Source organism: Anomaloglossus baeobatrachus, chromosome 4 (assembly GCF_048569485.1).
Source record: "Anomaloglossus baeobatrachus isolate aAnoBae1 chromosome 4, aAnoBae1.hap1, whole genome shotgun sequence".
Lineage (NCBI taxonomy): Eukaryota > Metazoa > Chordata > Amphibia > Anura > Aromobatidae > Anomaloglossus > Anomaloglossus baeobatrachus.
Genome location: NC_134356.1, coordinates 188,188,851 through 188,214,263, shown reverse-complemented (window position 1 = coordinate 188,214,263; position 25,413 = coordinate 188,188,851).

Here is a 25,413-nt window from a genome sequence, read left to right as displayed (position 1 = left end):
GATAGACAATATATCCATTTACCTAGCTCAAATACCTGATGTGTATTCTTGGGAGACTTGAATGCTGTGGGTTTATTACCCCATTGTCTGATGTGTGGTGTATCTCTGATTCATCTATGCCCAATGACTGGCCATCAAAGGACATGGATCAATAAGACTACAACACATTAACTTTAAGGCTTGTAATTATTGTACAAGCCTTTTTAAGATCAGCTGAAGTATAGCACAGACAGAAGCTCGTGTTACCTGTACCGAGATGTCCGGTCAGTGTTGGGATTTCCAGGAGTCCTCTGTCTATGTCATGCTTCTGATTCTTAATGTTCCAGACAGATGGTGTCCAAAGCTCCTTGGTGATTGTAAGTATATTTAACTGTACTTAACCTTTGTATGTTGATTATACAAAAGTGTACGCAATATCATACTTTTCCTTTAAGTTTGTATTTCATATTAACCTTTATAATAAAATTACTTAATTGCCTTCTTTAAAGCCGTATCTGAACCTTAGTGTTAAAAATATAGCAAAACATTTGGCGTAGTCGGCAGGATACGCAGAAGGCTTTGAGTATTTTTGTTAGTGTGATATTGCGTAAAATATGCCTCTTTTTAAGAAAAAAGTGGTTGTGAGTGAATGCATTGAGATTCCAGGTTGGGAACAGAGTCCCTATGATATTTTGGCAACCAAGTGGTCGCATAGTGTTGGTTTGAGTGAACCATGGGACAAATGTTTGAAAAATGCTGAACCTGTTGATGTGGTTGAATGCTTGCAGAAAGTGAAAGTGGAGAAAGGTAAAGAATTGGGCGCTGTTGGTAGGCGTGGATGGATCCTGTTGTCTGCATATAGAAAACAGCATCAGGAAAAGATACGTATGGTAACAAAAGTTCAGGAATTAGAGAGACAGTTGGGTGAGGTCCAGACTGCATTGGTTACAGCACAGTGTCAGAATAAGTTGTCAGTGGACAAATGTGATGGATATCAGCATGATGCAGACAAGTCTGCTTTATGTATAGAGCAGTACAAATACAGAAAGAAGAGAGGGAAGGAGAATAGAAAGGAAGTAACTTTGGCCATAGCCAGAGCAGGGACAGAGGGGAACTCAGATGAGTGGAATGGTGATGTACAGAACTCAACTGATTCTGAAAACGTCACCGACCCAGAACAGGAGGATGAACATGTCAGTGGGGAGAAGGAAAGTGATCCTCATCTTAACCCAATAAGAGTTCATCCTATATACCATAGACAAGTTGTAGAAACAGCTACAGGTAAACAGAACAGGAATATGGTAGAGGATTGCAGTCAGCTTCTTGATCGTTTTTCACAAAGGTCAAATGAACCTTTGATAGCTTGGATAGTCAGATTATGGGAGACGGGGGCTCATGGAGTGCATCTGGATGCTGTGGATGGCCCAAAGTTTGTTCAACTCAGCCATGAGCCTGTAGTGAAGGAGGCATTTTGTTCCTTGATAGTTCAGCGACCACATGTGGTGTGTAGTGTGTTGGATGTTGTGGCTATGGCATTGCAGCATAAATACCCATCTGAGGCGGACTGGCCGCCTAATGAAAAACCATGGTTTACATTGAAAGATTGTGCTCGGAGATTGAAGGAGGAGGCTATGAAAAATGCTATTTCAGCAAGTACATATGACGATTACATGCAAGTTGTTGTAAGTGTATCTATTAGAAATTGTATCATTAGAAATGCCCCTCCAGCTTATAAACATGTAATGATGGCATTAATGATAAATCAGACTGGGAAACCCATCTCCAATACATTGGAGGCGATCCGACAGTTAGGGGGTCTGGGAGAATGGGGTCCCAAACAGAGAGGTCAGCTTAATTTTGAAGAACAGTGTAACAATGTCAAAAGTAGTACAAATCGTAGATCCCGTGTTACCAGGAGAGATATGTTTATGGCCCTGATAAAGGATGGTGTTCCCTGGGATAAAATAGACGGGATTAGTACTGACGAGATGTGGAAATTGTATCAAAAGAGAAAATTGTATCAAAGGAGAGGACTCAATAAAAAGTCAGGGGTTTCCCATAATAAAAAGGTTGCAGCAAAAGATTCTGAATCTCCACAGCGCAGGCGAAGCAGGACACGGGGAGAAAGAGGGCCCACTTTCTCATCGTCACCAGCAAAGCCTACAGCACCGGGGGTGTTGGATCTTTACGCTGAAGTCAAATGTTTGGTGCAGGAAATCAAAGCCCAGCAGAAGAGGTTATCATCATCTTCCATCAAGATGTCTCCATCTGAAATGGAAGATAGATGGGGGGAAAAAGATAAGGGTAATGTTGAGACCACAGAGGAGATTGAAAAAGATAAGGGTAATATTGAGACCACAGAGGAGATTGAAAAAGATAAGGGTAATATTGAGACCACAGAGAAGATTGAAAAAGATAAGGGTAATATTGAGACCACAGAGGAGATTGAAATTTATAAGGGTAATATTGAGACCACAGAGGAGATTGAAAAAGATAAGGGTAATATTGAGACCACAGAGGAGATTGCCACCAATACAGAATGTACAGAGATATGTAAAGAGATAAGTATTACAAAAGCCATTCCTGCTCATAAACAATACAGAGCCATCCAAATGTTAACAGAGAGACTGGAAACCAGGAGAATCCCTGTGTTCAGTCTATTGGAAGGGCAATTATTTTTGCTATTGTTTGGTTGGTCTCATATTTACATACCCATGCTGATAATTAATACAGCACAATATACCAATATGGTTGGGTAAATAGTGAACTTTTTAGGCTGTCAAGTTAGATGTGAATCTTTTAGCATATGGATAATGGACTGGATAAAATTGTGTTTTGTGCATTATTTGAGCTTGTATGCTAATCATGTTTGTGCTTTCTTTTTAGACTGGAGACCAGAGTTTTACATGTTATTAGAGCAATCAGGCTAAAACAATGAAACAAGTAATCATCCCATTGTGATGAATGGGTATTGTATTTACCTAATGGTTGTTGTTTGTTTTATGTGTATGTTCAATCAGGACCACAGTAGGCTTGTAAATGCCCTCTCAGTATGATGGTCTCATAGTCCAAAGGTCAGATTTGGCCTTCAACTGAACTCAGTTAATAAGAGAAGGGATAGATCAGGATTATTAATTAAGGTAATTCTAATGAATAGTGGAGACAGTGACATGTTAATCAGTTGATGGTACTGTCTATTTCTAAAATGTAGATACAAGTAAAATATATCTTTGTACCGTGTTAGCCAGTAGAGATAAAAAAAATTGTTTAAAAGAACAGAGAGTCCTCAGTGGTTGATACCTTTTAATGGCTAACTGAAAAGATGGTAATAATTGCAAGCTTTCGAGACTACTCAGGTCTCTTCATCAGGCATGGTATAACACAAAATCTGAAGAGTCACGTATTTATACACAACAGGACTTAGAATAGTGCAGTAAAAAAAAAAAAAAAAAAAAAGAACAAGTTATATGAAACAGAACTATCTCTATGGCAGGGGGACAAGCTGTTCTAGCCATAAATACTGATGCAGTTCAGTGTGAAAGTTTTATTGTCCTTTGATAAGGGTCTGGTCCAGGGCTGTGACATGCTCGGATGGTCAGAGGAGCACATCTTTTAACTGATGTAAAAAGACATGAATCCATGAGACACATTCATTCCTTCTCTGAATGTGACACATTCAGAGAAGGAATGAATGTGTCTCATGGATTCATGTCTTTTTACATCAGTTAAAAGATGTGCTCCTCTGACCATCCGAGCATGTCACAGCCCTGGACCAGACCCTTATCAAAGGACAATAAAACTTTCACACTGAACTGCATCAGTATTTATGGCTAGAACAGCTTGTCCCCCTGCCATAGAGATAGTTCTGTTTCATATAACTTGTTCTTTTTTTTTTTTTTTTTTTTACTGCACTATTCTAAGTCCTGTTGTGTATAAATACGTGACTCTTCAGATTTTGTGTTATACCATGCCTGATGAAGAGACCTGAGTAGTCTCGAAAGCTTGCAATTATTACCATCTTTTCAGTTAGCCATTAAAAGGTATCAACCACTGAGGACTCTCTGTTCTTTTAAACAATTTTTTTTAAAATGTAGATAGTCAGAGGGAGGGCTCCTTCAGTTCTGCAGAGAAGATAAATGATTTGGATCTTCACATCCTATCAATGATTGTGCAAAAATTTGGGTGAAACAATTGAGTGACAAAGGTATTCCAGAACCTGCTGAAGTCATTGCTCGAGGAGCAGACAATGTGCTGACAGTTATGAAACAAGAAAAGTGGGAATTCATCCCAACTGACAGATGAGTAATATGTGTATTTTTGTCCCTTTAGATCAAACTCTGGAAATGTTGTATCATTGGCGCCACCATGGGTATGGATCTACTTCCGTCAGAAGCCAAGCAACCTTCAGACCGAAAACAGAGAGACCAACCATGGAAAATGTGGCCTTATTGAAAACCAAACAGAATCTATGGGTTTACCTGGCTCAGCTGATGAATACGAGCCATTTTTGTATAACAAAGACTACCAGTGATGACAATATATGAGAAACTTGTATCGAGGCGCTACTGACCCCTTTACATAAATGAAGACCTAGAAGAAGAAGATGTGACCAAAAACCTCATCTCCAATCTGTATTGTGCCTATATGAACTGCACTGGGGAACATTCTCTAACAGAAGAGATGATTGCCCTAAGGACTCAAAGGGTTACATGAGCTGATCTATCAGAGGACTTGTTAAAGCAAAATAGGCAGATGTCAACAATTAAAAATACAGAATAAGACAGGGCATAAACAGATTGCTATTATTTGTGTCTCTCATACAAATAAAAAAAAATGCAAACGTATGAGGGCAGGAAATAATATGAGATTAACAATATAATGACTGTTTCATTATATACAAAAAATGTAAAATTGTTAACGAAATCATAGATACAAGGATTATCTATAATAATTGTAGGAACACTCACTGTAGCAGCACATGCAGCTAAAGCAATAGGACAATTCTCTTGTTTGGTGGCTATATTTATCACAAGTAGAGATGGATTTATACTAGATTAATTACATTACACAAGATAATGGTAGATGGTGGGAATGTGTATTTTCTTAGTTACCTGATTTTTGGATATATGCATTATATATATTAGGAGTAATTTTTGCTATTGTGCATGCATTGCTTTGTGTTGTTGTATCATCCGCTAAAACTATGCCGTTAGGGTATGGTACCTTGTATAAATAATCTATGGCTCAAAATAGCCAAGGGTGGAATGTATTGCAAATATAAAAATGGCTATTTTTTGAGTCTATACATTATGTTAAACTAGAACATATTGATTAGTCAGACAGACAAAGTGTACATGGTTACAAAATCTTGTATATACTTAAGGATTTCTGTGTGTTTGTCTTGAATATACAGACAGACAATATACCATTGTAACAGAAACCTTATGATTTACTTACAATCAAATATCTGATGGTTTTGTGTGTTTGCTATCCATTGAAATTGAAACTATGATTTACTTTAGTTCAACAATCTGATGTTTTAGGTGTTTGCTATATACACAGATAGACAATATATCCATTTACCTAGCTCAAATACCTGATGTGTATTCTTGGGAGACTTGAATGCTGTGGGTTTATTACCCCATTGTCTGATGTGTGGTGTATCTCTGATTCATCTATGCCCAATGACTGGCCATCAAAGGACATGGATCAATAAGACTACAACACATTAACTTTAAGGCTTGTAATTATTGTACAAGCCTTTTTAAGATCAGCTGAAGTATAGCACAGACAGAAGCTCGTGTTACCTGTACCGAGATGTCCGGTCAGTGTTGGGATTTCCAGGAGTCCTCTGTCTATGTCATGCTTCTGATTCTTAATGTTCCAGACAGATGGTGTCCAAAGCTCCTTGGTGATTGTAAGTATATTTAACTGTACTTAACCTTTGTATGTTGATTATACAAAAGTGTACGCAATATCATACTTTTCCTTTAAGTTTGTATTTCATATTAACCTTTATAATAAAATTACTTAATTGCCTTCTTTAAAGCCGTATCTGAACCTTAGTGTTAAAAATATAGCAAAACAGAAGCACCCCTTAGTTAGGGTCCTGAATTGATTAAACGAGGGTTGTCCAGTTGTGGACAATGTCTTGTTTGTATGGCATGCAGAGATTCAGCGGTCACCAGCAATTTTCTGCAATGAAAGAGACATTACATGATGCCTTTGTTTTCATCCCTTTTGTTTTTTTCCAATAAGGTTCATAAGAGTATGACAACTGGAAATAGAGAATGTGTGTATGAGAATTTGCGCTGTTATTGTTACATCCATTATCCACATTATGCCTGTCAGACAGAAAGCCCCAATCAGCTTTAGATTGTATCAGCGCTTTGGCCAAATGCGTTGTTTTATTCTGTTGCCAAGAAAGAAAAATGATCCAAGATATATGTTTATGTCTGCAAGTCATCAGACCCGTGAAATATTTCTGCATATTTATTTTTGTGATTGGCCATTCCATTCATTTTCCTGACATATATAAATTTAAGAGGGCTCTCATGGCTTGGGCGCAGTGGTAAAGCAGGTGTAGAGTGGGCACTGTATCCAGAAAGAGGGATTACGCCGCCGTTGAGCCCTACCTAATCTATATTCAGCAATGATTTATTCTTGTAGTCAGTCGTAGTGTAATACTGACTGGCCCTCAACTCCTTTACCAGTTGTTGTGACCACAAAGTAAGTAGCAAAATGAAGACGGTCACAACATTTCTCCTATAATAATGTAAATGTTATTATCGTATAATAAATGGCATAATTAAATTAAAAATTGTTAAAAATACTTTTCCGCCTTAACCCCTTAACGTACTATATCCGTCATATGTCGTCTCCCTGCCTCTGACGTAAGCTAGCAAGCTAAGCCGGCATCTTTCCCGGCAGATGATGACTGTGAGAAAGACATTTACAGTGATATCGCTGTGTTGGTAAAACTCCGATTTATCAAAATATAAAATAAATTGATCCGATCATTAAACTGTCTACTGAGAAAAAAAATTCCAGAATTGTGTTTTTTTTTTTATTTTTACGGCTGCAACAGAAACGTATGTAATAATAGGCAATCACAACATCCTATCTACACCAAAATAATATCAATAAATATCAATAAAAACCATCGGCTTGGGTCATAAAAAAACAAGCCCTGACATGACCCCATATTCCAAAAATTTAAAACACTAAAGCTCTTGGAATATAGCATCACAAGTGACTTTTTATTTCTTTACAAGTTTCAGATTTTTTTTTTCCACCACCACTTAAATAAAACTGTCATTGTACTGACCCAGAGAATCATATTGCCAGGTCATTTTCATGGTAAAATAAACGCTGTAAAGAAAAACCAACAACAGCAATTGCAGAATTGCTCTTTTTTTAATATTTCTCCATACTTGGATTTTTTTTATCACTTTCCAGTACATCGCATGATAAAATGATTGGTGTCATTGAAAAGTACAACTTGTCCATTAAAAAAGCCCTCATATGGTTATGGGGATAAACAAATAAAAAAGTCATGGTTCTTGGAAAAAGGGAGGAAAAACAAAAGTGCAGAAGTGAAAAATCACCCAGTGGAGAAAACACAGAGGTTATCAGAGATGAGGACAAAGTGTCTCCACAGGCTTCCCTCTGAACTCAGAGGGTTTATCAATTTCATCAAATTGAAGATTTTGACATCTTGAAGACACATATAGGGCCAATCTAAGTACGGACCCATATATTGATCACCGGCCCCAAACTGAACAGCCTCATATATATCAGTGGGGATGATGAGTTAAGCGGGCTTTACACGCTACGATATATCTAACGAGATGTCGGCGGGGTCAAGTCGTAAGTGACGCAAATCCGGCATAGTTAGTGATATCGTAGCGTGTGACAGCTACGTGCGACGGTGAACGAGCAGAAATACTCACCTTCTCGTTCATTGTTGACACGTCGCTCATTTTCAAAAAATCGAATGTCTGTTTGTTCATTGTTCACGAGGCAGCATACATCGCTTCGTGTGACACCCCGGGAACGATGAACTGCAGCTTACCTGCGTCCCACCGGCAATGCTGAAGAAAGGAGGTGGGTGGGATGTTTATGTCCCGCTCATCTCCACCCCTCCACTTCTATTGGCCGGCCGCTGTGTGACGTCGCTGTGACGGCGAACGTCCCTCCCCCTTCAGGGAGAGGATGGTCGCCGCCCACAGCGAGGTCATTTGGAAGGTAAGTACGTGTGATGGGGGGGTTACAGCATTGTGCGTCACGGGCAGCCATTTGCCCGTGCCGCACAAATGATGGGGGCGGGTGCAATCACAAATATGATCACACGAGAAATTTTAACGTGTAAAGCAGCCTTTAGTGTCAAGAGATTGGCAGATGCTCCAGACATTATGGTTCGTTCTCGCACCATGAATGTCAAACATATGCCTTTAGGGTACTTTACACGCTGCGATATCAGTACCGATATCGCTGGGGAGCGTACCCGCCCCTGTCGTTTGTGCGTCACGGGCAAATGGCTGCCCGTGGCGCACAACATTGCTAACACCCATCACACGGACTTACCTTCCCTGCGACGTCACTCTGGCCGGCGATCCGCTTCCTTTCTAAGGGGGCAGTTCATGCGGCTTCACAGCGTCGTCACATGGCAGCCATCCAATAGTAGCAGAGGAGGGGCAGAGATGAGCGGCCGGAACATGCCGCCCACCTCCTTCATTCCTCATTGCCGGTGGATGGAGGTAAGGAGATGTTCGTCGCGCCTGCGGTGTCACACATAGCGATGTGTGATGCCGCAGGAACGAGGAACAACATCGCTACTGACCAGACAATGATATTTGGTGTTTGGACGACCTCTCCAAAACCAACGATATTTACCACTTTTGCGATCGTTGAAGGTCGCTCGTACCTGTCACACGCTGCGAGGTCGCTAACGACGCCGGATGTGCGTCACAAACACCGTGACCCCGACGATAAATCGTTAGCGATGTCGCAGCGTGTAAAGTACCCTTTAGTTTTATCCATATCATTATTACAATCCTGAGATTTGTAACAGCAATAAATAACCCCTCCCCAACATGGCAGATTTTCATTTTTGTGCTTTTATTTTTTCCCTCCTCCTCTAAGAGTCATAGCTTTTTTATTATTCTGTCGACATAGCTGTATGAGGACTTCCTTTTTCCAGGATGAGTTGTACTTTTGAATGACACCATTGATTTTACCATGTGATATACTGAAAAACAGGAAAAAAAATTGCAGCATTATTGCAAAAAAAAAAAATAATTTTATATATATATATATATATATATATATATATATATACATACATACATACATACACACACACACACACACACAGACACACACCGTATTTTTCGTTTTATAAGACGCACCGGATTATAAAACGCACCCCAAATTTGGAGGGAAAAAAAAGGTAAAAAAAAATATGGGGTCCGTTTATAATCTCTTGGTGTCTTACCAGGGAAGGGGGCCTGCAGAGGAGTGGGGGTCAAAGGAGGCAGGGGCGGTACTGGAGTACTGTAAGTAGTATAGAGGGGGGCCCAGATACTCACTGCGGGTGCTGCTCTGTGCGGGGCCAGCGAAGCCGCCCTGCTCTCTGCGGGGTTGGTGATGGAGCAGCCGAGTGCCGAGCAGAACAGAGCAGCCAAGTGCCGGGCAGAATGGAGCAGCCGTGCACAGAGCAGCTGAGCAGGACCGAGCAGCCGTGCACAGAGTACAACGGAGCAGCTCCAAACAGAACAGAGTGGCGCTGCCCGATGCACAGAATACCGTCGCACAGACCAGCAGCGCCGGCAGCACAGTGCATTGCTCGGAGCATCTCCCTGCCTCCTTTGACCCATCTGCACAACCCCCCGGTAAGCTACATTCTGATTTTAAGAAGCACCCCTCATTTTCCTCCCAAAGTTTTGGGAGGAAAAGTGTGTCTTATAATCCGAAAAATACGGTATATATATACAGTATATATATACAGTTCTGTAATTGTGTATTTTGGGTGTTCATTATGGATTACAAATGAACTGGTGTTAGAGTGAACTCTTCACCAGGGTTCACGAGTTGCCTACTGCCTGACCTAATTGGTGTGGATCAGTGTATGCTTAAGGGAAATCAACACCGGACAAAGGGTCAAATGTGAACTCTCTTCTTGATCAGAGCAAAATGGCACTGAGATGTGTTTATTCTAACTGTAACATGAACTTATATAAACTAGGAAAAGGGGCATGGTCGGCTCTACAATGGGCATGCCCGGATGTGTCCATTGGTTAGTGGTTGGTCAATGGGCTCATCCGTGGGCCGGTCAGTGGGTTAGTCCATGAGGTCATCATTGGGGTTGGTCCTTGGTGACGCTGGTGGGCGAGTCTATGATGTCATCAGGGTGGATCCATGGTGATGCTGGTGGGCAGGCCTATGATGTCATGAGGGTGGATCCATGGTGACGCTGGTGGGAAGGCCTAGGATGTCAGAGGGGGCCATCTTGGATATCTCTGAAAACTGGCTTATGTATAGAGAATCAATTTAATTGAACACACTTCCCACAGTCCTCTATGTCCAGAGGTTAATTAAGTAGTTGATCCAATGGCCCTCCTCAACACTGGTAATTCAGTTCTGTAGGTCAGTACAATTACAGAGATACCAGAGATACCACATACATATTTTTGGACTTTTTTTTTATGATATCCCACCACTCAGTTGAACTCGGGATATGTGACTTTTCTCAACTATATTAACTATGTAACTAAGTACAAAAAATGGTTTTAATATGTTGCCATTTTCCAAAATCCGTAACATTTTCATTTTCGGTCAATAGGGCTGTGTGAGGGCTTGTTTTTTCAGTGGCAAGATGACATTTTCTTTTAAATCCTTTTGAGGTACATCTAACATTTTAATCTCTACTTATTGCATTTTTTGCAGTATTAAAAAAAAATAACATTACCATGAATGTGCCAAGAACAATGCAGGCTCAGTTCCTGAGTCTGCATCAGAGACAGGGATCTAGCAATGAACGCCCTAGTATAATACATTCAATGTCCGTAAGGGGTTAATATACCAGGGAAGACTTTGATTAGTTTAAAGAATATTCGTTTTATTTTTTTCACAAAAAAAATCATTAGTACATGTGAAAATAAGATACTTTGTAATATATGTGATCAGAAAAATTAGCACTTTTTCTTCTCCAGGACAGATTTTTCACTCTATTAACGCTCAGTGGTAAAATCTGGACTTAGTGAAAACAGATGTTCCAAGTACTAACACAGGACATGACAGATGCTTCTCTTAAGATTCTATTAAGAGAGGAGAAGGAGGGGAGCTGGAGGAAAACACAGACATTCTGCTGCAAGTTCTATTGAAACAACAGTTATACTTGGAACTAACTGTGATTTGAGGAGAACTTGCAGCAGAATGTCTGTGTTTTCCTCTAGCTCACCCACTCCTCACTCCCCATCTCCATACAACTTTATGAGCAGCAACTGCCATTTCCTTCCTTAATAATATAAAATACTATTTTACTCCAGATCTGAGCGTAAAAGATTAATCCAGGAAGAGAAAAAAAAGCATAACTAACATATAATACAGAGTGGCTTATTTTCATGTGTACTATGATTTATCAAATATATCTCTTTACAATAATCAAGTGGAAATAAATCATGCCACCTTTCCATATACTGATATAAGTATTCTTGGGGTCTTATAACAAAACCTGTAATGAGTAGAGATGAGCGAACCGGTCCCGGTTCGGCTCGAGGTCGGTTCGCCGAACGGAGGTCCCGTTCGAGTTCGGCTCGTCGAACGTTCGACGAACCAAACTCGAACTGCATAGGAAACAATGGCAGGCAATCACAAACACATAAAAACACCTAGAAAACACCCTCAAAGGTGTCCAAAAGGTGACAAACAACTGAAACACATGGGAAAGTGACAAGGACATATACTCATGCGAAAACAAAACAGCTGGACAAGGAAAAAGAGGAGGACACACAGATATATGAGTATATGCAAGGAAACATCGATTCCATTATTGTGCAACTTGAGCCCTGCTCATTTTAGGCTTCCAATCTTGATAAATTGCCTGAGCTCGCCACGTACGCCTTGGGGATCTTGTCGTGTCCTGCAGCCAGCGTTCTCTCGGAACCTGTCTTCAGTGCTGCTGGGGGTCTGCTGGCAGATAAGCACACGTGTCTGTCCACTGACAATGTGGACATGGCTCTCAGAGGACTTTTCTTCCCCTGGGTCAGCCAGGGGAGGTGAAAGGCACGCGTATTTTTGAGAGTGCTTCATGCAAAGCATCTTTTTCATCTTGAAAATTGGGTCAATTGATGCCAGTCAAGTGGGGTGTGTGTGGCCCAATTAGTGGCAACGAGAGAGACTGTGGTTGGAGTCCCCTCGCTGTGTTTCTAAAAGAACCAAGATAAACAAGTCATGGCTCTCAGAGGACTTTTCTTCCCCTGGGTCACCCAGGGGACGGGAAAGGCACGCGTATTTTTGAGAGTGCTTCATGCAAAGCATCTTTTTCTTTTTCAAAAGGGGGCTCAACCGATGCCAGTCAAGTGGGGTGTGTGTGGCCCAGTTAGTGGAAACGAGGGAGACTGTGGTTGGAGTCCCCTCGCTGTGTTTCTAAAAGAACCAAGATGAACAAGTCATGGCTCTCAGAGGACTTTTCTTCCCCTGGGTCAGCCAGGGGACGGGAAAGGCACGCGTATTTTTGAGAGTGCTTCATGCAAAGCATCTTTTTCTTTTTCAAAAGGGGGCTCAACCGATGCCAGTCAAGTGGGGTGTGTGTGGCCCAGTTAGTGGAAACGAGGGAGACTGTGGTTGGAGTCCCCTCGCTGTGTTTTACATGCTTTTAGAAGGCCATGACATGGCTTAGAGGTTGACTTTCAGCATCTGGAAACTGTTGGCTACCAAAATGCTGCCTTTCCAACCTTTTTAACCGAGGATTTTCGAGACCTTATGCCCATCGCAGTGCCCCAAGAGCCAATGCCCAGGCGCCACTCCTTCTCCAACAAAGGCGTGCACGCGCTACACCAGCATGTCGCACTAAACATCACTGATTCCTTGAGAAACTCTGTGTGACAGGGTGCATTTCACCACAGATAATTGGCCCAGTAAGCATGGACAGGGGCGTTACATGTCGCTGACTGGGCAATGGGTTACTGTGGGGAGAGATGGAGAAGGGTCTGCTGTACAAGTCTTGCCGTCCCCACGAGTTGTTTCAATCCTTCTTCTGTATGTAGAAGTTAATACACTGCTTCTGCCTCTTCAACCTCGTGTGGGTCCTCCACCTTGACGCAAACCCTGTGTGGTCAGGCCACCCTTCCTTGTAACTGCGCACAAGGACTACCACACACCTCCTTACTATGCTGGCAGCAGAGCTCAATGCCATCAGGCGGTCAAAGGTTTACTTTGAAATGTATGGGAAATGTGAGTCACACCGCTGAGAAGTTGTGGACGGTTAGCTCTGGAGACCGAGTTTCATCAATGGTTGTCTCCACTCAACCAGCAGCCAGGGAAGGCCGGGTGCGACAATGATGCAAACATGGGTGCGGCCCTTCGCTGTGACAATGTGACACACGTGCCTTGTGTGGTTCACGTGTTGAACCTGGTTGTCCAGCAATTTTTAAAGCACTATCCTGGCCCACATGGCCTTCTGCAGAGAGCACGGTGTAACGCCTTCCTTGATCCACACACTCAGATGGGCTGTAAATGATAGGCTAGAGGGAAGCCACTCACCAAGCAGGACCCCTAGAACCCTGAAACCCTTTAACCCCTATACAGGGATTAGGAATTACACAGGGCCCAAGGTGATTAATACTTGTGGAAGGCTGCAGTTCCAGAGAATAGTAGTCAGGCAGGGTCAAAACATTAATTGAGGAACAGGAACAGAATGGGACGGCCAGGACTTAATCAGAAAACAAGCAGAGGTGAAATGCGGATCGGCCAACGAGGTACATAAACAGCAAGCAGGAAAAGTAGTCAGGTAACAAGCACACAAAATCATAAAACTGAACTGGGGGTAAAAGTAACCAGAGGTTCATAGCTATGTCTGGCAGTGGTCTGCAGACAGGATGGGCATAAAAAAGGGTGTGGTGTCTTCCCATTGGTTGTAGCTGAATGATGGTATTTCATCTGTGAGATACCCACGAGCTACATTCAGCCAGAGATTCTGCATCTGTCAAGGTAATGCAGCCCAGTGGGTGAGCATAACCTGCGTCCACATGCGCCGCTGGCATCGACTCCTCTCCCATCATCAGCACTATGCATGAAAGGAACACGTTGTCACCTGGCGACCGGAGTACAAATTGACGGAGCGGACTCCGTTGGTGACTTAACAGCCGTGTGCGGCAATGATGCAAACCTGGCTGCGGGCCATCGTCAGGGCAATGTGACACACGTGCCTTGTATGGCTCACGTGTTGAACCTAATTCTCCAGCAATTTTTAAAACACCATCCCGGCCTACATGGCCTTGTGCAGCGGGCACGCTCGCTATGTGCTCACTTCCATCGTGCGCACACAGCAGCTCAACAACTTTCGTCGCTACAGAAGTCTTTAGGTCTGGTGGTTAAACGCCTGAAATGCGATGTGCCCACATGCAGGAATTTGAATCTGCACATGTTGCAGCGTTTGCGGCAGCACCGCCGAACCCTGCTGCAATACGTTATGACATATAGCCTGGGATAACTTGATCCAGAGGTGGTGCAGATCACGCTGCTGGAGTGGTGTCAGATCAAGGACCTATGCACCCTGCTACACAGTTTACAAATGTCGACGAAGATGTTTAGCACTGGCAATGTCATTCTCAGCGTGACAATTCTGGTCATCTACATGATGGAGCACACTGTAATTATTATTCGGAGTCAGGTGTTGGGACAAGAGGAAGGGGAGGAAGTACAGGAGGAGTCATATGCGGAAGGGATAACAAGATCTACGAGGTCCAGATGGTCAGCGGCACCTATGCGGCAGTCATGGTGAGGGAGAGGGATTAACAAGGGCGCATAGTATCAGCAAAAAGTGTTGAGGAAGGTGCAGGAGCCCATGAAGAAATGGAGGACGAACTGGCGATGGGCATGGAAGACTCAGCAGATGAGTGAGAGCTTGCTCACATTTCGGTTGTGCGAGGTTGTGGGGAGAGGGCAGAGGAAGGAGGCACGATTCTCACCTCTCTGCCACCAACACACCAAGGACTTGGTCCTCCTGGATGCACAAGACACATGAGCGCCTTCTTGCTGCACTACCTACAACATGACCCTCGGATTGTACGAATTCAAAGTAATCCAGAATACTGGGTTGCCACACTGTTAGATCCCCGGTACAAGACAAAATTTGGCGAAATAATTCCTGCCATAGAAATGGACGCACGTATACAGGAGTATCTGCAGAATGTGGTACGCAATCTTAGATCTGCTTTTCCACTAAACACCAGTGCTGCACAGAGTGAATCTCAACGCTTTGTCATGGATAGGAGGAAATGGTCTTTTACTTGTCCACATCTGAGGGACCGAGGGCTGGCTGCTGTGCTGAGATGGCGTTGAGTACGGTGTCTCTGCAGAGTTGCACTTTTGGTCATATACCAAAATGAGTTGAAAAAGGACAGATGCTGGTGGAAAGGGGAACAGGTGTGTTGGAAAGGGGAAAAAAGTTTTGGTCCGTGGATTTGGTGGTTAAAGGGAACCTGTCAGCAGAAATGTCCCCTAAAACCTAACAGATTCCCCCTCTGCAGCTCCTGGGCTGCATTCTAGAAAGGCCCCTGTTATGATTGTGCCCACTTTCTGACCGAAAAAAAGTGTTTATAAAGTTGTACCTTTTTGGCTTCTGATTCTGTAAATCCGTCACGGGGGCGGGCTGCCTGATGGCCGTTATTCTGCCCCCTGGTCCTGTATGCCGCCCCCATCGCTGATTTCAATACTTCTGGACGCCGCCCACTGCTCCAGCCATCCCCGCGCATGCCCAGTGCCCATCTCTCGGGGATGAGCACTGTGCCCAGCGTCACGTGCACGCAGGGTTAAGATTATGGGCGGTGCTGTGATGTTTATTCCTAAGCAACCGCCCATAATCGTGGGACCGCGCTTTCGGTGTAGTCACTGCTCCGCGCTCTTCCCATCTATTTCCTGCCTCGGGGCAAGATGGGAAGGAGGCGAAGTGAGGTCAGCAGCAGCGCGCTTGCGCAGAAAGAAGCAGGCCGAGGGGGAAAGCGCGGTCCCGCGATTATGGGCGGTTGCTTAGGAATAAACATCACAGCACCGCCCATAATCTTAACCCTGCGTGCACGTCACCAGCGGTGACGCTGGGCACAGTGCTCATCCCCGAGAGATGGGCACTGGGCATGCGCGGGGATGGCTGGAGCAGTGGGCGGCATCCAGAAGTATGGAAATCAGCGATGGGGGCGGCATACAGGACCAGGGGGCAGAATAACGGCCATCAGGCAGCCCGCCCCCGTGACGGATTTACAGAATCAGAAGCCAAAAAGGTACAACTTTATAAACACTTTTTTTCGGTCAGAAAGTGGGCACAATCATAACAGGGGCCTTTCTAGAATGCAGCCCAGGAGCTGCAGAGGGGGAATCTGTTAGGTTTTAGGGGACATTTCTGCTGACAGGTTCCCTTTAAGCAACAGTAACATTTGCTGAAGAAACACCATCTGTTACAGTGGGACTGGCAGATTTGGATAAAGTGGTATATACTATGTTACCGCTATATAACGAAAATTAATAAGAAAAGAAAGAGAAAGGTATATATCCCCATCAGCAGTCAGTGTGCACCATGCTCCCAGTTGGAAAAGGAGAGGTTGGCAACTGGAAGGTTTGGTGGAGGATACAGAGCTGTGTGGCTATGAAACTAATAGTAGCCTGAACCGAGTAGGATGCCATTCGGATTTGGAGACTGGGAGCCCTGTTAGCGTCACAGGGTCCACATGCCCACCCAGCCCAGGAACTCCCTGTTAACAACACAGTGGCCATTGAGTACGCTGACCGTGTGCGTAGGGGCCACACCTGTGGACAGCAGGCGCATCAGCAGCAGCAGGCCTGTTAATGCCACTGGGCTGCACAAGCAGGACTGGTAGGACAGGAGCTGGTCTTAACCGTTCTGCGTTACCAACTGTGGTGGTGGCCTGCATCGACACCCTATCCCTGCCTACCTCTGGCCTAAAGCCGCAATGGGTTCAACACATGGAGGTGTGCTCTTTCGGAGCATAATAGAAGACTGCGCACCTCCTTGTTGGCTCCAGCCCCTTTTATAACCTGGGTCCGCCCCAAACCAGGGTGAACCACAATGCACCTCCTGGAGACAAAAGTAGAGTGACACGTCATGATGAGTGGCATAACTAGCGTCCTATTTGGAACCGCAACTTCAATGATGACCTCATGGCTGCCATGACCCAAACACCTCACCAGTCATCGTCTGACCATCAATAATGCGGTGACAAGTCATAGGGGTGGGCCTCTGCAAGCCATTTGGGAGGACACCTGATGCCCTGTGGTCTATATGGGACCCCCACATCAGGGGCAGGGCCAAAGAGTTCATTACCGGACCTAGTCTCTGATGCAGTAAGTGCCTGAGCATGCTCAGTAGCATGAAATACAGTCTCTGAAAAAAGACTATCAGCTTTAGCATGGTGTCTAGGCACAAAACAGGACTTAGACCCGGCACGGAATGCAAGCACCTGTGCAAAGAGGCTTTTCACACTTAGTGTGGGAGCATGCGCTGTATCCCGAAATGAAGACTTAGCGTCAGTAATGGCACAGTCAGGCTGAGCATACTCACTAGGCGAAACACTGTAATTAGGCTGCAGCTGGGGTAAATCGGCACACGCATGCGCACTAGCTGCCTCTCCACACTTAGACGTGGAGGAGAAATTGCTCTTGGAGATGCTGTCTATGAACAGAAGGAAAAGCTAAAGGAAGCCTGACTTTCTATCCCTCCAAATTATCAAATGCAGCAATGAATTCCCTGAGTTTGCTATAACATTAGCGTAGCAAAATGTGCATGAGGGTGTCATGTAGAGGTGCTATAAATAGCTTGGCACCAGTGGGGCACTAATGGAATACAACAGCCAGTTCTATGATGCCACTAAATGGCAGTATTTTTTGCTATCATTATAGCTTATTAAAAACAGAGCAGGAGGGTGTCATGTAGAGGTGCTAGAAATAGCTTGGCACCAGTGGGGCACTAATGGAATACAACAGCCAGTTCTATGATGCCACTAAATGGCAGTATTTTTTGCTATCATTATAGCTTATTAAAAACAGAGCAGGAGGGTGTCATGCAGAGGTGCTAGAAATAGCTTGGCACCAGTGGGACACTAATGGAATACAACAGCCAGTTCTATGATGCCACTAAATGGCAGTATTTTTTGCTATCATTATAGCTTATTAAAAACAGAGCAGGAGGGTGTCATGCAGAGGTGCTAGAAATAGCTTGGCACCAGTGGGGCACTAATGGAATACAACAGCCAGTTCTATGATGCCACTAAATGGCAGTATTTTTTGCTATCATTATAGCTTATTAAAAACAGAGCAGGAGGGTGTCATGCAGAGGTGCTAGAAATAGCTTGGCACCAGTGGGGCACTAATGGAATACAACAGCCAGTTCTATGATGCCACTAAATGGCAGTATTTTTTGCTATCATTATAGCTTATTAAAAACAGAGCAGGAGGGTGTCATGCAGAGGTGCTAGAAATAGCTTGGCACCAGTGGGGCACTAATGGAATACAACAGCCAGTTCTATGATGCCACTAAATGGCAGTATTTTTTGCTATCATTATAGCTTATTAAAAACAGAGCAGGAGGGTGTCATGCAGAGGTGCTAGAAATAGCTTGGCACCAGTGGGGCACTAATGGAATACAACAGCCAGTTCTATGATGCCACTAAATGACAGTATTTTTTGCTATCATTATAGCTTATTAAAAACAGAGCAGGAGGGTGTCATGCAGAGGTGCTAGAAATAGCTTGGCACCAGTGGGGCACTAATGGAATACAACAGCCAGTTCTATGATGCCACTAAATGGCAGTATTTTTTGCTATCATTATAGCTTATTAAAAACAGAGCAGGAGGGTGTCATGCAGAGGTGCTAGAAATAGCTTGGCACCAGTGGGGCACTAATGGAAAACAACAGCCAGTTCTATGATGCCACTAAATGGCAGTATTTTTTGCTATCATTATAGCTTATTAAAAACAGAGCAGGAGGGTGTCATGCAGAGGTGCTAGAAATAGCTTGGCACCAGTGGGGCACTAATGGAATACAACAGCCAGTTCTATGATGCCACTAAATGGCAGTATTTTTTGCTATCATTATAGCTTATTAAAAACAGAGCAGGAGGGTGTCATGCAGAGGTGCTAGAAATAGCTTGGCACCAGTGGGGCACTAATGGAATACAACAGCCAGTTCTATGATGCCACTAAATGGCAGTATTTTTTGCTATCATTATAGCTTATTAAAAACAGAGCAGGAGGGTGTCATGCAGAGGTGCTAGAAATAGCTTGGCACCAGTGGGGCACTAATGGAATACAACAGCCAGTTCTATGATGCCACTAAATGGCAGTATTTTATGCTATCATTATAGCTTATTAAAAACAGAGCAGGAGGGTGTCATGCAGAGGTGCTAGAAATAGCTTGGCACCAGTGGGGCACTAATGGAATACAACAGCCAGTTCTATGATGCCACTAAATGGCAGTATTTTTTGCTATCATTATAGCTCATTAAAAACAGAGCAGGAGAGTGTCATGCAGAGGTGCTGCACATAGATTTGCACCAGTGGGGCACTAATGGAGTACAACAGCCACTTCTTGTATGCCACTAGGTACACTGAGTGTTTGCTAGTATAATGGCTTAGTAACAATGAGTTTGAGTGTGCAATGCAGGCAGAGGTGCTGCAAATATCTTTGCAATAGTGTGACTAGACAAAAGTACAATAGCCACGTTTAGGATGCCACTAGGTACACTGACTGTTTGCTAGTATAATGGCTTAGTTAAAAAGAGTTTGAGTGTGCAATGCAGGCAGACGTGCTGCAAATATCTTTCCACTAGTTTGACTACACAAAAGTACAATAGCCACGTTTAGGATGGGCCTTGCATTGTAGAGTGTCTGTCCGTGCATGATATACAGTGGAGTACGGCTTGGCAGCCCGCCTGATCTAATAGAAGGGCGTTACCTAATAGGCTGCGGGTTTGTGACTGTGTCATCTGCATGTGAACAGCGCTCTATGCAAGCCACTTGTGTGCAGTTTTATCATCTAGCAGTCACCTCCCCTCCATTCCATGAAGGTGTGTGTGTGATCTGCTTCTCCTGCACCTGTGGTGCCTCCACTTAGTGGGGGTTTAGCTGTATCCTGCTAGAGCATCAGTTTTTGGCCAGGGCGATGTACACACTGCAGCCCAACTTGCTGTGAGTAATACTTGATTTTTGGAGGACATTATCCTCTTATTGTTGCTTTTTTTTTATATTTAGTGTAGGGACCTACAGACATGAGGTCCCTTGACGAGGGTGTAGGCTTACGTTTTATGGCCATAAATACCAACAAAAACCTCATATTTTTTTGTTTGTACAGGATACAGCCAGGCCCCTTTCTGTTGGGCCTTGCATTGTAGAGTGTCTGTCCGTGCATGATATACAGTGGAGTACGGCTTGGCAGCCCGCCTGATCTAATAGAAGGGCGTTACCTAATAGGCTGCGGGTTTGTGACTGTGTCATCTGCATGTGAACAGCGCTCTATGCAAGCCACTTGTGTGCAGTTTTATCATCTAGCAGTCACCTCCCCTCCATTCCATGAAGGTGTGTGTGTGATCTGCTTCTCCTGCACCTGTGGTGCCTCCACTTAGTGGGGGTTTAGCTGTATCCTGCTAGAGCATCAGTTTTTGGCCAGGGCGATGTACACACTGCAGCCCAACTTGCTGTGAGTAATACTTGATTTTTGGAGGACATTATCCTCTTATTGTTGCTTTTTTTTATATTTAGTGTAGGGACCTACAGACATGAGGTCCCTTGACGAGGGTGTAGGCTTACGTTTTATGGCCATAAATACCAACAAAAACCTCATATTTTTTTGTTTGTACAGGATACAGCCAGGCCCCTTTCTGTTGGGCCTTGCATTGTAGAGTGTCTGTCCGTGCATGATATACAGTGGAGTACGGCTTGGCAGCCCGCCTGATCTAATAGAAGGGCGTTACCTAATAGGCTGCGGGTTTGTGACTGTGTCATCTGCATGTGAACAGCGCTCTATGCAAGCCACTTGTGTGCAGTTTTATCATCTAGCAGTCACCTCCCCTCCATTCCATGAAGGTGTGTGTGTGATCTGCTTCTCCTGCACCTGTGGTGCCTCCACTTAGTGGGGGTTTAGCTGTATCCTGCTAGAGCATCAGTTTTTGGCCAGGGCGATGTACACACTGCAGCCCAACTTGCTGTGAGTAATACTTGATTTTTGGAGGACATTATCCTCTTATTGTTGCTTTTTTTTTTATATTTAGTGTAGGGACCTACAGACATGAGGTCCCTTGACGAGGGTGTAGGCTTACGTTTTATGGCCATAAATACCAACAAAAACCTCATATTTTTTTTTTTTTTTGTTTGTACAGGATACAGCCAGGCCCCTTTCTGTTGGGCCTTGCATTGTAGAGTGTCTGTCCGTGCATGATATACAGTGGAGTACGGCTTGGCAGCCCGCCTGATCTAATAGAAGGGCGTTACCTAATAGGCTGCGGGTTTGTGACTGTGTCATCTGCATGTGAACAGCGCTCTATGCAAGCCACTTGTGTGCAGTTTTATCATCTAGCAGTCACCTCCCCTCCATTCCATGAAGGTGTGTGTGTGATCTGCTTCTCCTGCACCTGTGGTGCCTCCACTTAGTGGGGGTTTAGCTGTATCCTGCTAGAGCATCAGTTTTTGGCCAGGGCGATGTACACACTGCAGCCCAACTTGCTGTGAGTAATACTTGATTTTTGGAGGACATTATCCTCTTATTGTTGCTTTTTTTTATATTTAGTGTAGGGACCTACAGACATGAGGTCCCTTGACGAGGGTGTAGGCTTACGTTTTATGGCCATAAATACCAACAAAAACCTCATATTTTTTTGTTTGTACAGGATACAGCCAGGCCCCTTTCTGTTGGGCCTTGCATTGTAGAGTGTCTGTCCGTGCATGATATACAGTGGAGTACGGCTTGGCAGCCCGCCTGATCTAATAGAAGGGCGTTACCTAATAGGCTGCGGGTTTGTGACTGTGTCATCTGCATGTGAACAGCGCTCTATGCAAGCCACTTGTGTGCAGTTTTATCATCTAGCAGTCACCTCCCCTCCATTCCATGAAGGTGTGTGTGTGATCTGCTTCTCCTGCACCTGTGGTGCCTCCACTTAGTGGGGGTTTAGCTGTATCCTGCTAGAGCATCAGTTTTTGGCCAGGGCGATGTACACACTGCAGCCCAACTTGCTGTGAGTAATACTTGATTTTTGGAGGACATTATCCTCTTATTGTTGCTTTTTTTTATATTTAGTGTAGGGACCTACAGACATGAGGTCCCTTGACGAGGGTGTAGGCTTACGTTTTATGGCCATAAATACCAACAAAAACCTCATATTTTTTTGTTTGTACAGGATACAGCCAGGCCCCTTTCTGTTGGGCCTTGCATTGTAGAGTGTCTGTCCGTGCATGATATACAGTGGAGTACGGCTTGGCAGCCCGCCTGATCTAATAGAAGGGCGTTACCTAATAGGCTGCGGGTTTGTGACTGTGTCATCTGCATGTGAACAGCGCTCTATGCAAGCCACTTGTGTGCAGTTTTATCATCTAGCAGTCACCTCCCCTCCATTCCATGAAGGTGTGTGTGTGATCTGCTTCTCCTGCACCTGTGGTGCCTCCACTTAGTGGGGGTTTAGCTGTATCCTGCTAGAGCATCAGTTTTTGGCCAGGGCGATGTACACACTGCAGCCCAACTTGCTGTGAGTAATACTTGATTTTTGGAGGACATTATCCTCTTATTGTTGCTTTTTTTTATATTTAGTGTAGGGACCTACAGACATGAGGTCCCTTGACGAGGGTGTAGGCTTACGTTTTATGGCCATAAATACCAACAAAAACCTCATATTTTTTTGTTTGTACAGGATACAGCCAGGCCCCTTTCTGTTGGGCCTTGCATTGTAGAGTGTCTGTCCGTGCATGATATACAGTGGAGTACGGCTTGGCAGCCCGCCTGATCTAATAGAAGGGCGTTACCTAATAGGCTGCGGGTTTGTGACTGTGTCATCTGCATGTGAACAGCGCTCTATGCAAGCCACTTGTGTGCAGTTTTATCATCTAGCAGTCACCTCCCCTCCATTCCATGAAGGTGTGTGTGTGATCTGCTTCTCCTGCACCTGTGGTGCCTCCACTTAGTGGGGGTTTAGCTGTATCCTGCTAGAGCATCAGTTTTTGGCCAGGGCGATGTACACACTGCAGCCCAACTTGCTGTGAGTAATACTTGATTTTTGGAGGACATTATCCTCTTATTGTTGCTTTTTTTTATATTTAGTGTAGGGACCTACAGACATGAGGTCCCTTGACGAGGGTGTAGGCTTACGTTTTATGGCCATAAATACCAACAAAAACCTCATATTTTTTTGTTTGTACAGGATACAGCCAGGCCCCTTTCTGTTGGGCCTTGCATTGTAGAGTGTCTGTCCGTGCATGATATACAGTGGAGTACGGCTTGGCAGCCCGCCTGATCTAATAGAAGGGCGTTACCTAATAGGCTGCGGGTTTGTGACTGTGTCATCTGCATGTGAACAGCGCTCTATGCAAGCCACTTGTGTGCAGTTTTATCATCTAGCAGTCACCTCCCCTCCATTCCATGAAGGTGTGTGTGTGATCTGCTTCTCCTGCACCTGTGGTGCCTCCACTTAGTGGGGGTTTAGCTGTATCCTGCTAGAGCATCAGTTTTTGGCCAGGGCGATGTACACACTGCAGCCCAACTTGCTGTGAGTAATACTTGATTTTTGGAGGACATTATCCTCTTATTGTTGCTTTTTTTTATATTTAGTGTAGGGACCTACAGACATGAGGTCCCTTGACGAGGGTGTAGGCTTACGTTTTATGGCCATAAATACCAACAAAAACCTCATATTTTTTTGTTTGTACAGGATACAGCCAGGCCCCTTTCTGTTGGGCCTTGCATTGTAGAGTGTCTGTCCGTGCATGATATACAGTGGAGTACGGCTTGGCAGCCCGCCTGATCTAATAGAAGGGCGTTACCTAATAGGCTGCGGGTTTGTGACTGTGTCATCTGCATGTGAACAGCGCTCTATGCAAGCCACTTGTGTGCAGTTTTATCATCTAGCAGTCACCTCCCCTCCATTCCATGAAGGTGTGTGTGTGATCTGCTTCTCCTGCACCTGTGGTGCCTCCACTTAGTGGGGGTTTAGCTGTATCCTGCTAGAGCATCAGTTTTTGGCCAGGGCGATGTACACACTGCAGCCCAACTTGCTGTGAGTAATACTTGATTTTTGGAGGACATTATCCTCTTATTGTTGCTTTTTTTTATATTTAGTGTAGGGACCTACAGACATGAGGTCCCTTGACGAGGGTGTAGGCTTACGTTTTATGGCCATAAATACCAACAAAAACCTCATATTTTTTTGTTTGTACAGGATACAGCCAGGCCCCTTTCTGTTGGGCCTTGCATTGTAGAGTGTCTGTCCGTGCATGATATACAGTGGAGTACGGCTTGGCAGCCCGCCTGATCTAATAGAAGGGCGTTACCTAATAGGCTGCGGGTTTGTGACTGTGTCATCTGCATGTGAACAGCGCTCTATGCAAGCCACTTGTGTGCAGTTTTATCATCTAGCAGTCACCTCCCCTCCATTCCATGAAGGTGTGTGTGTGATCTGCTTCTCCTGCACCTGTGGTGCCTCCACTTAGTGGGGGTTTAGCTGTATCCTGCTAGAGCATCAGTTTTTGGCCAGGGCGATGTACACACTGCAGCCCAACTTGCTGTGAGTAATACTTGATTTTTGGAGGACATTATCCTCTTATTGTTGCTTTTTTTTATATTTAGTGTAGGGACCTACAGACATGAGGTCCCGTGACGAGGGTGTAGGCTTACGTTTTATGGCCATAAATACCAACAAAAACCTCATATTTTTTTGTTTGTACAGGATACAGCCAGGCCCCTTTCTGTTGGGCCTTGCATTGTAGAGTGTCTGTCCGTGCATGATATACAGTGGAGTACGGCTTGGCAGCCCGCCTGATCTAATAGAAGGGCGTTACCTAATAGGCTGCGGGTTTGTGACTGTGTCATCTGCATGTGAACAGCGCTCTATGCAAGCCACTTGTGTGCAGTTTTATCATCTAGCAGTCACCTCCCCTCCATTCCATGAAGGTGTGTGTGTGATCTGCTTCTCCTGCACCTGTGGTGCCTCCACTTAGTGGGGGTTT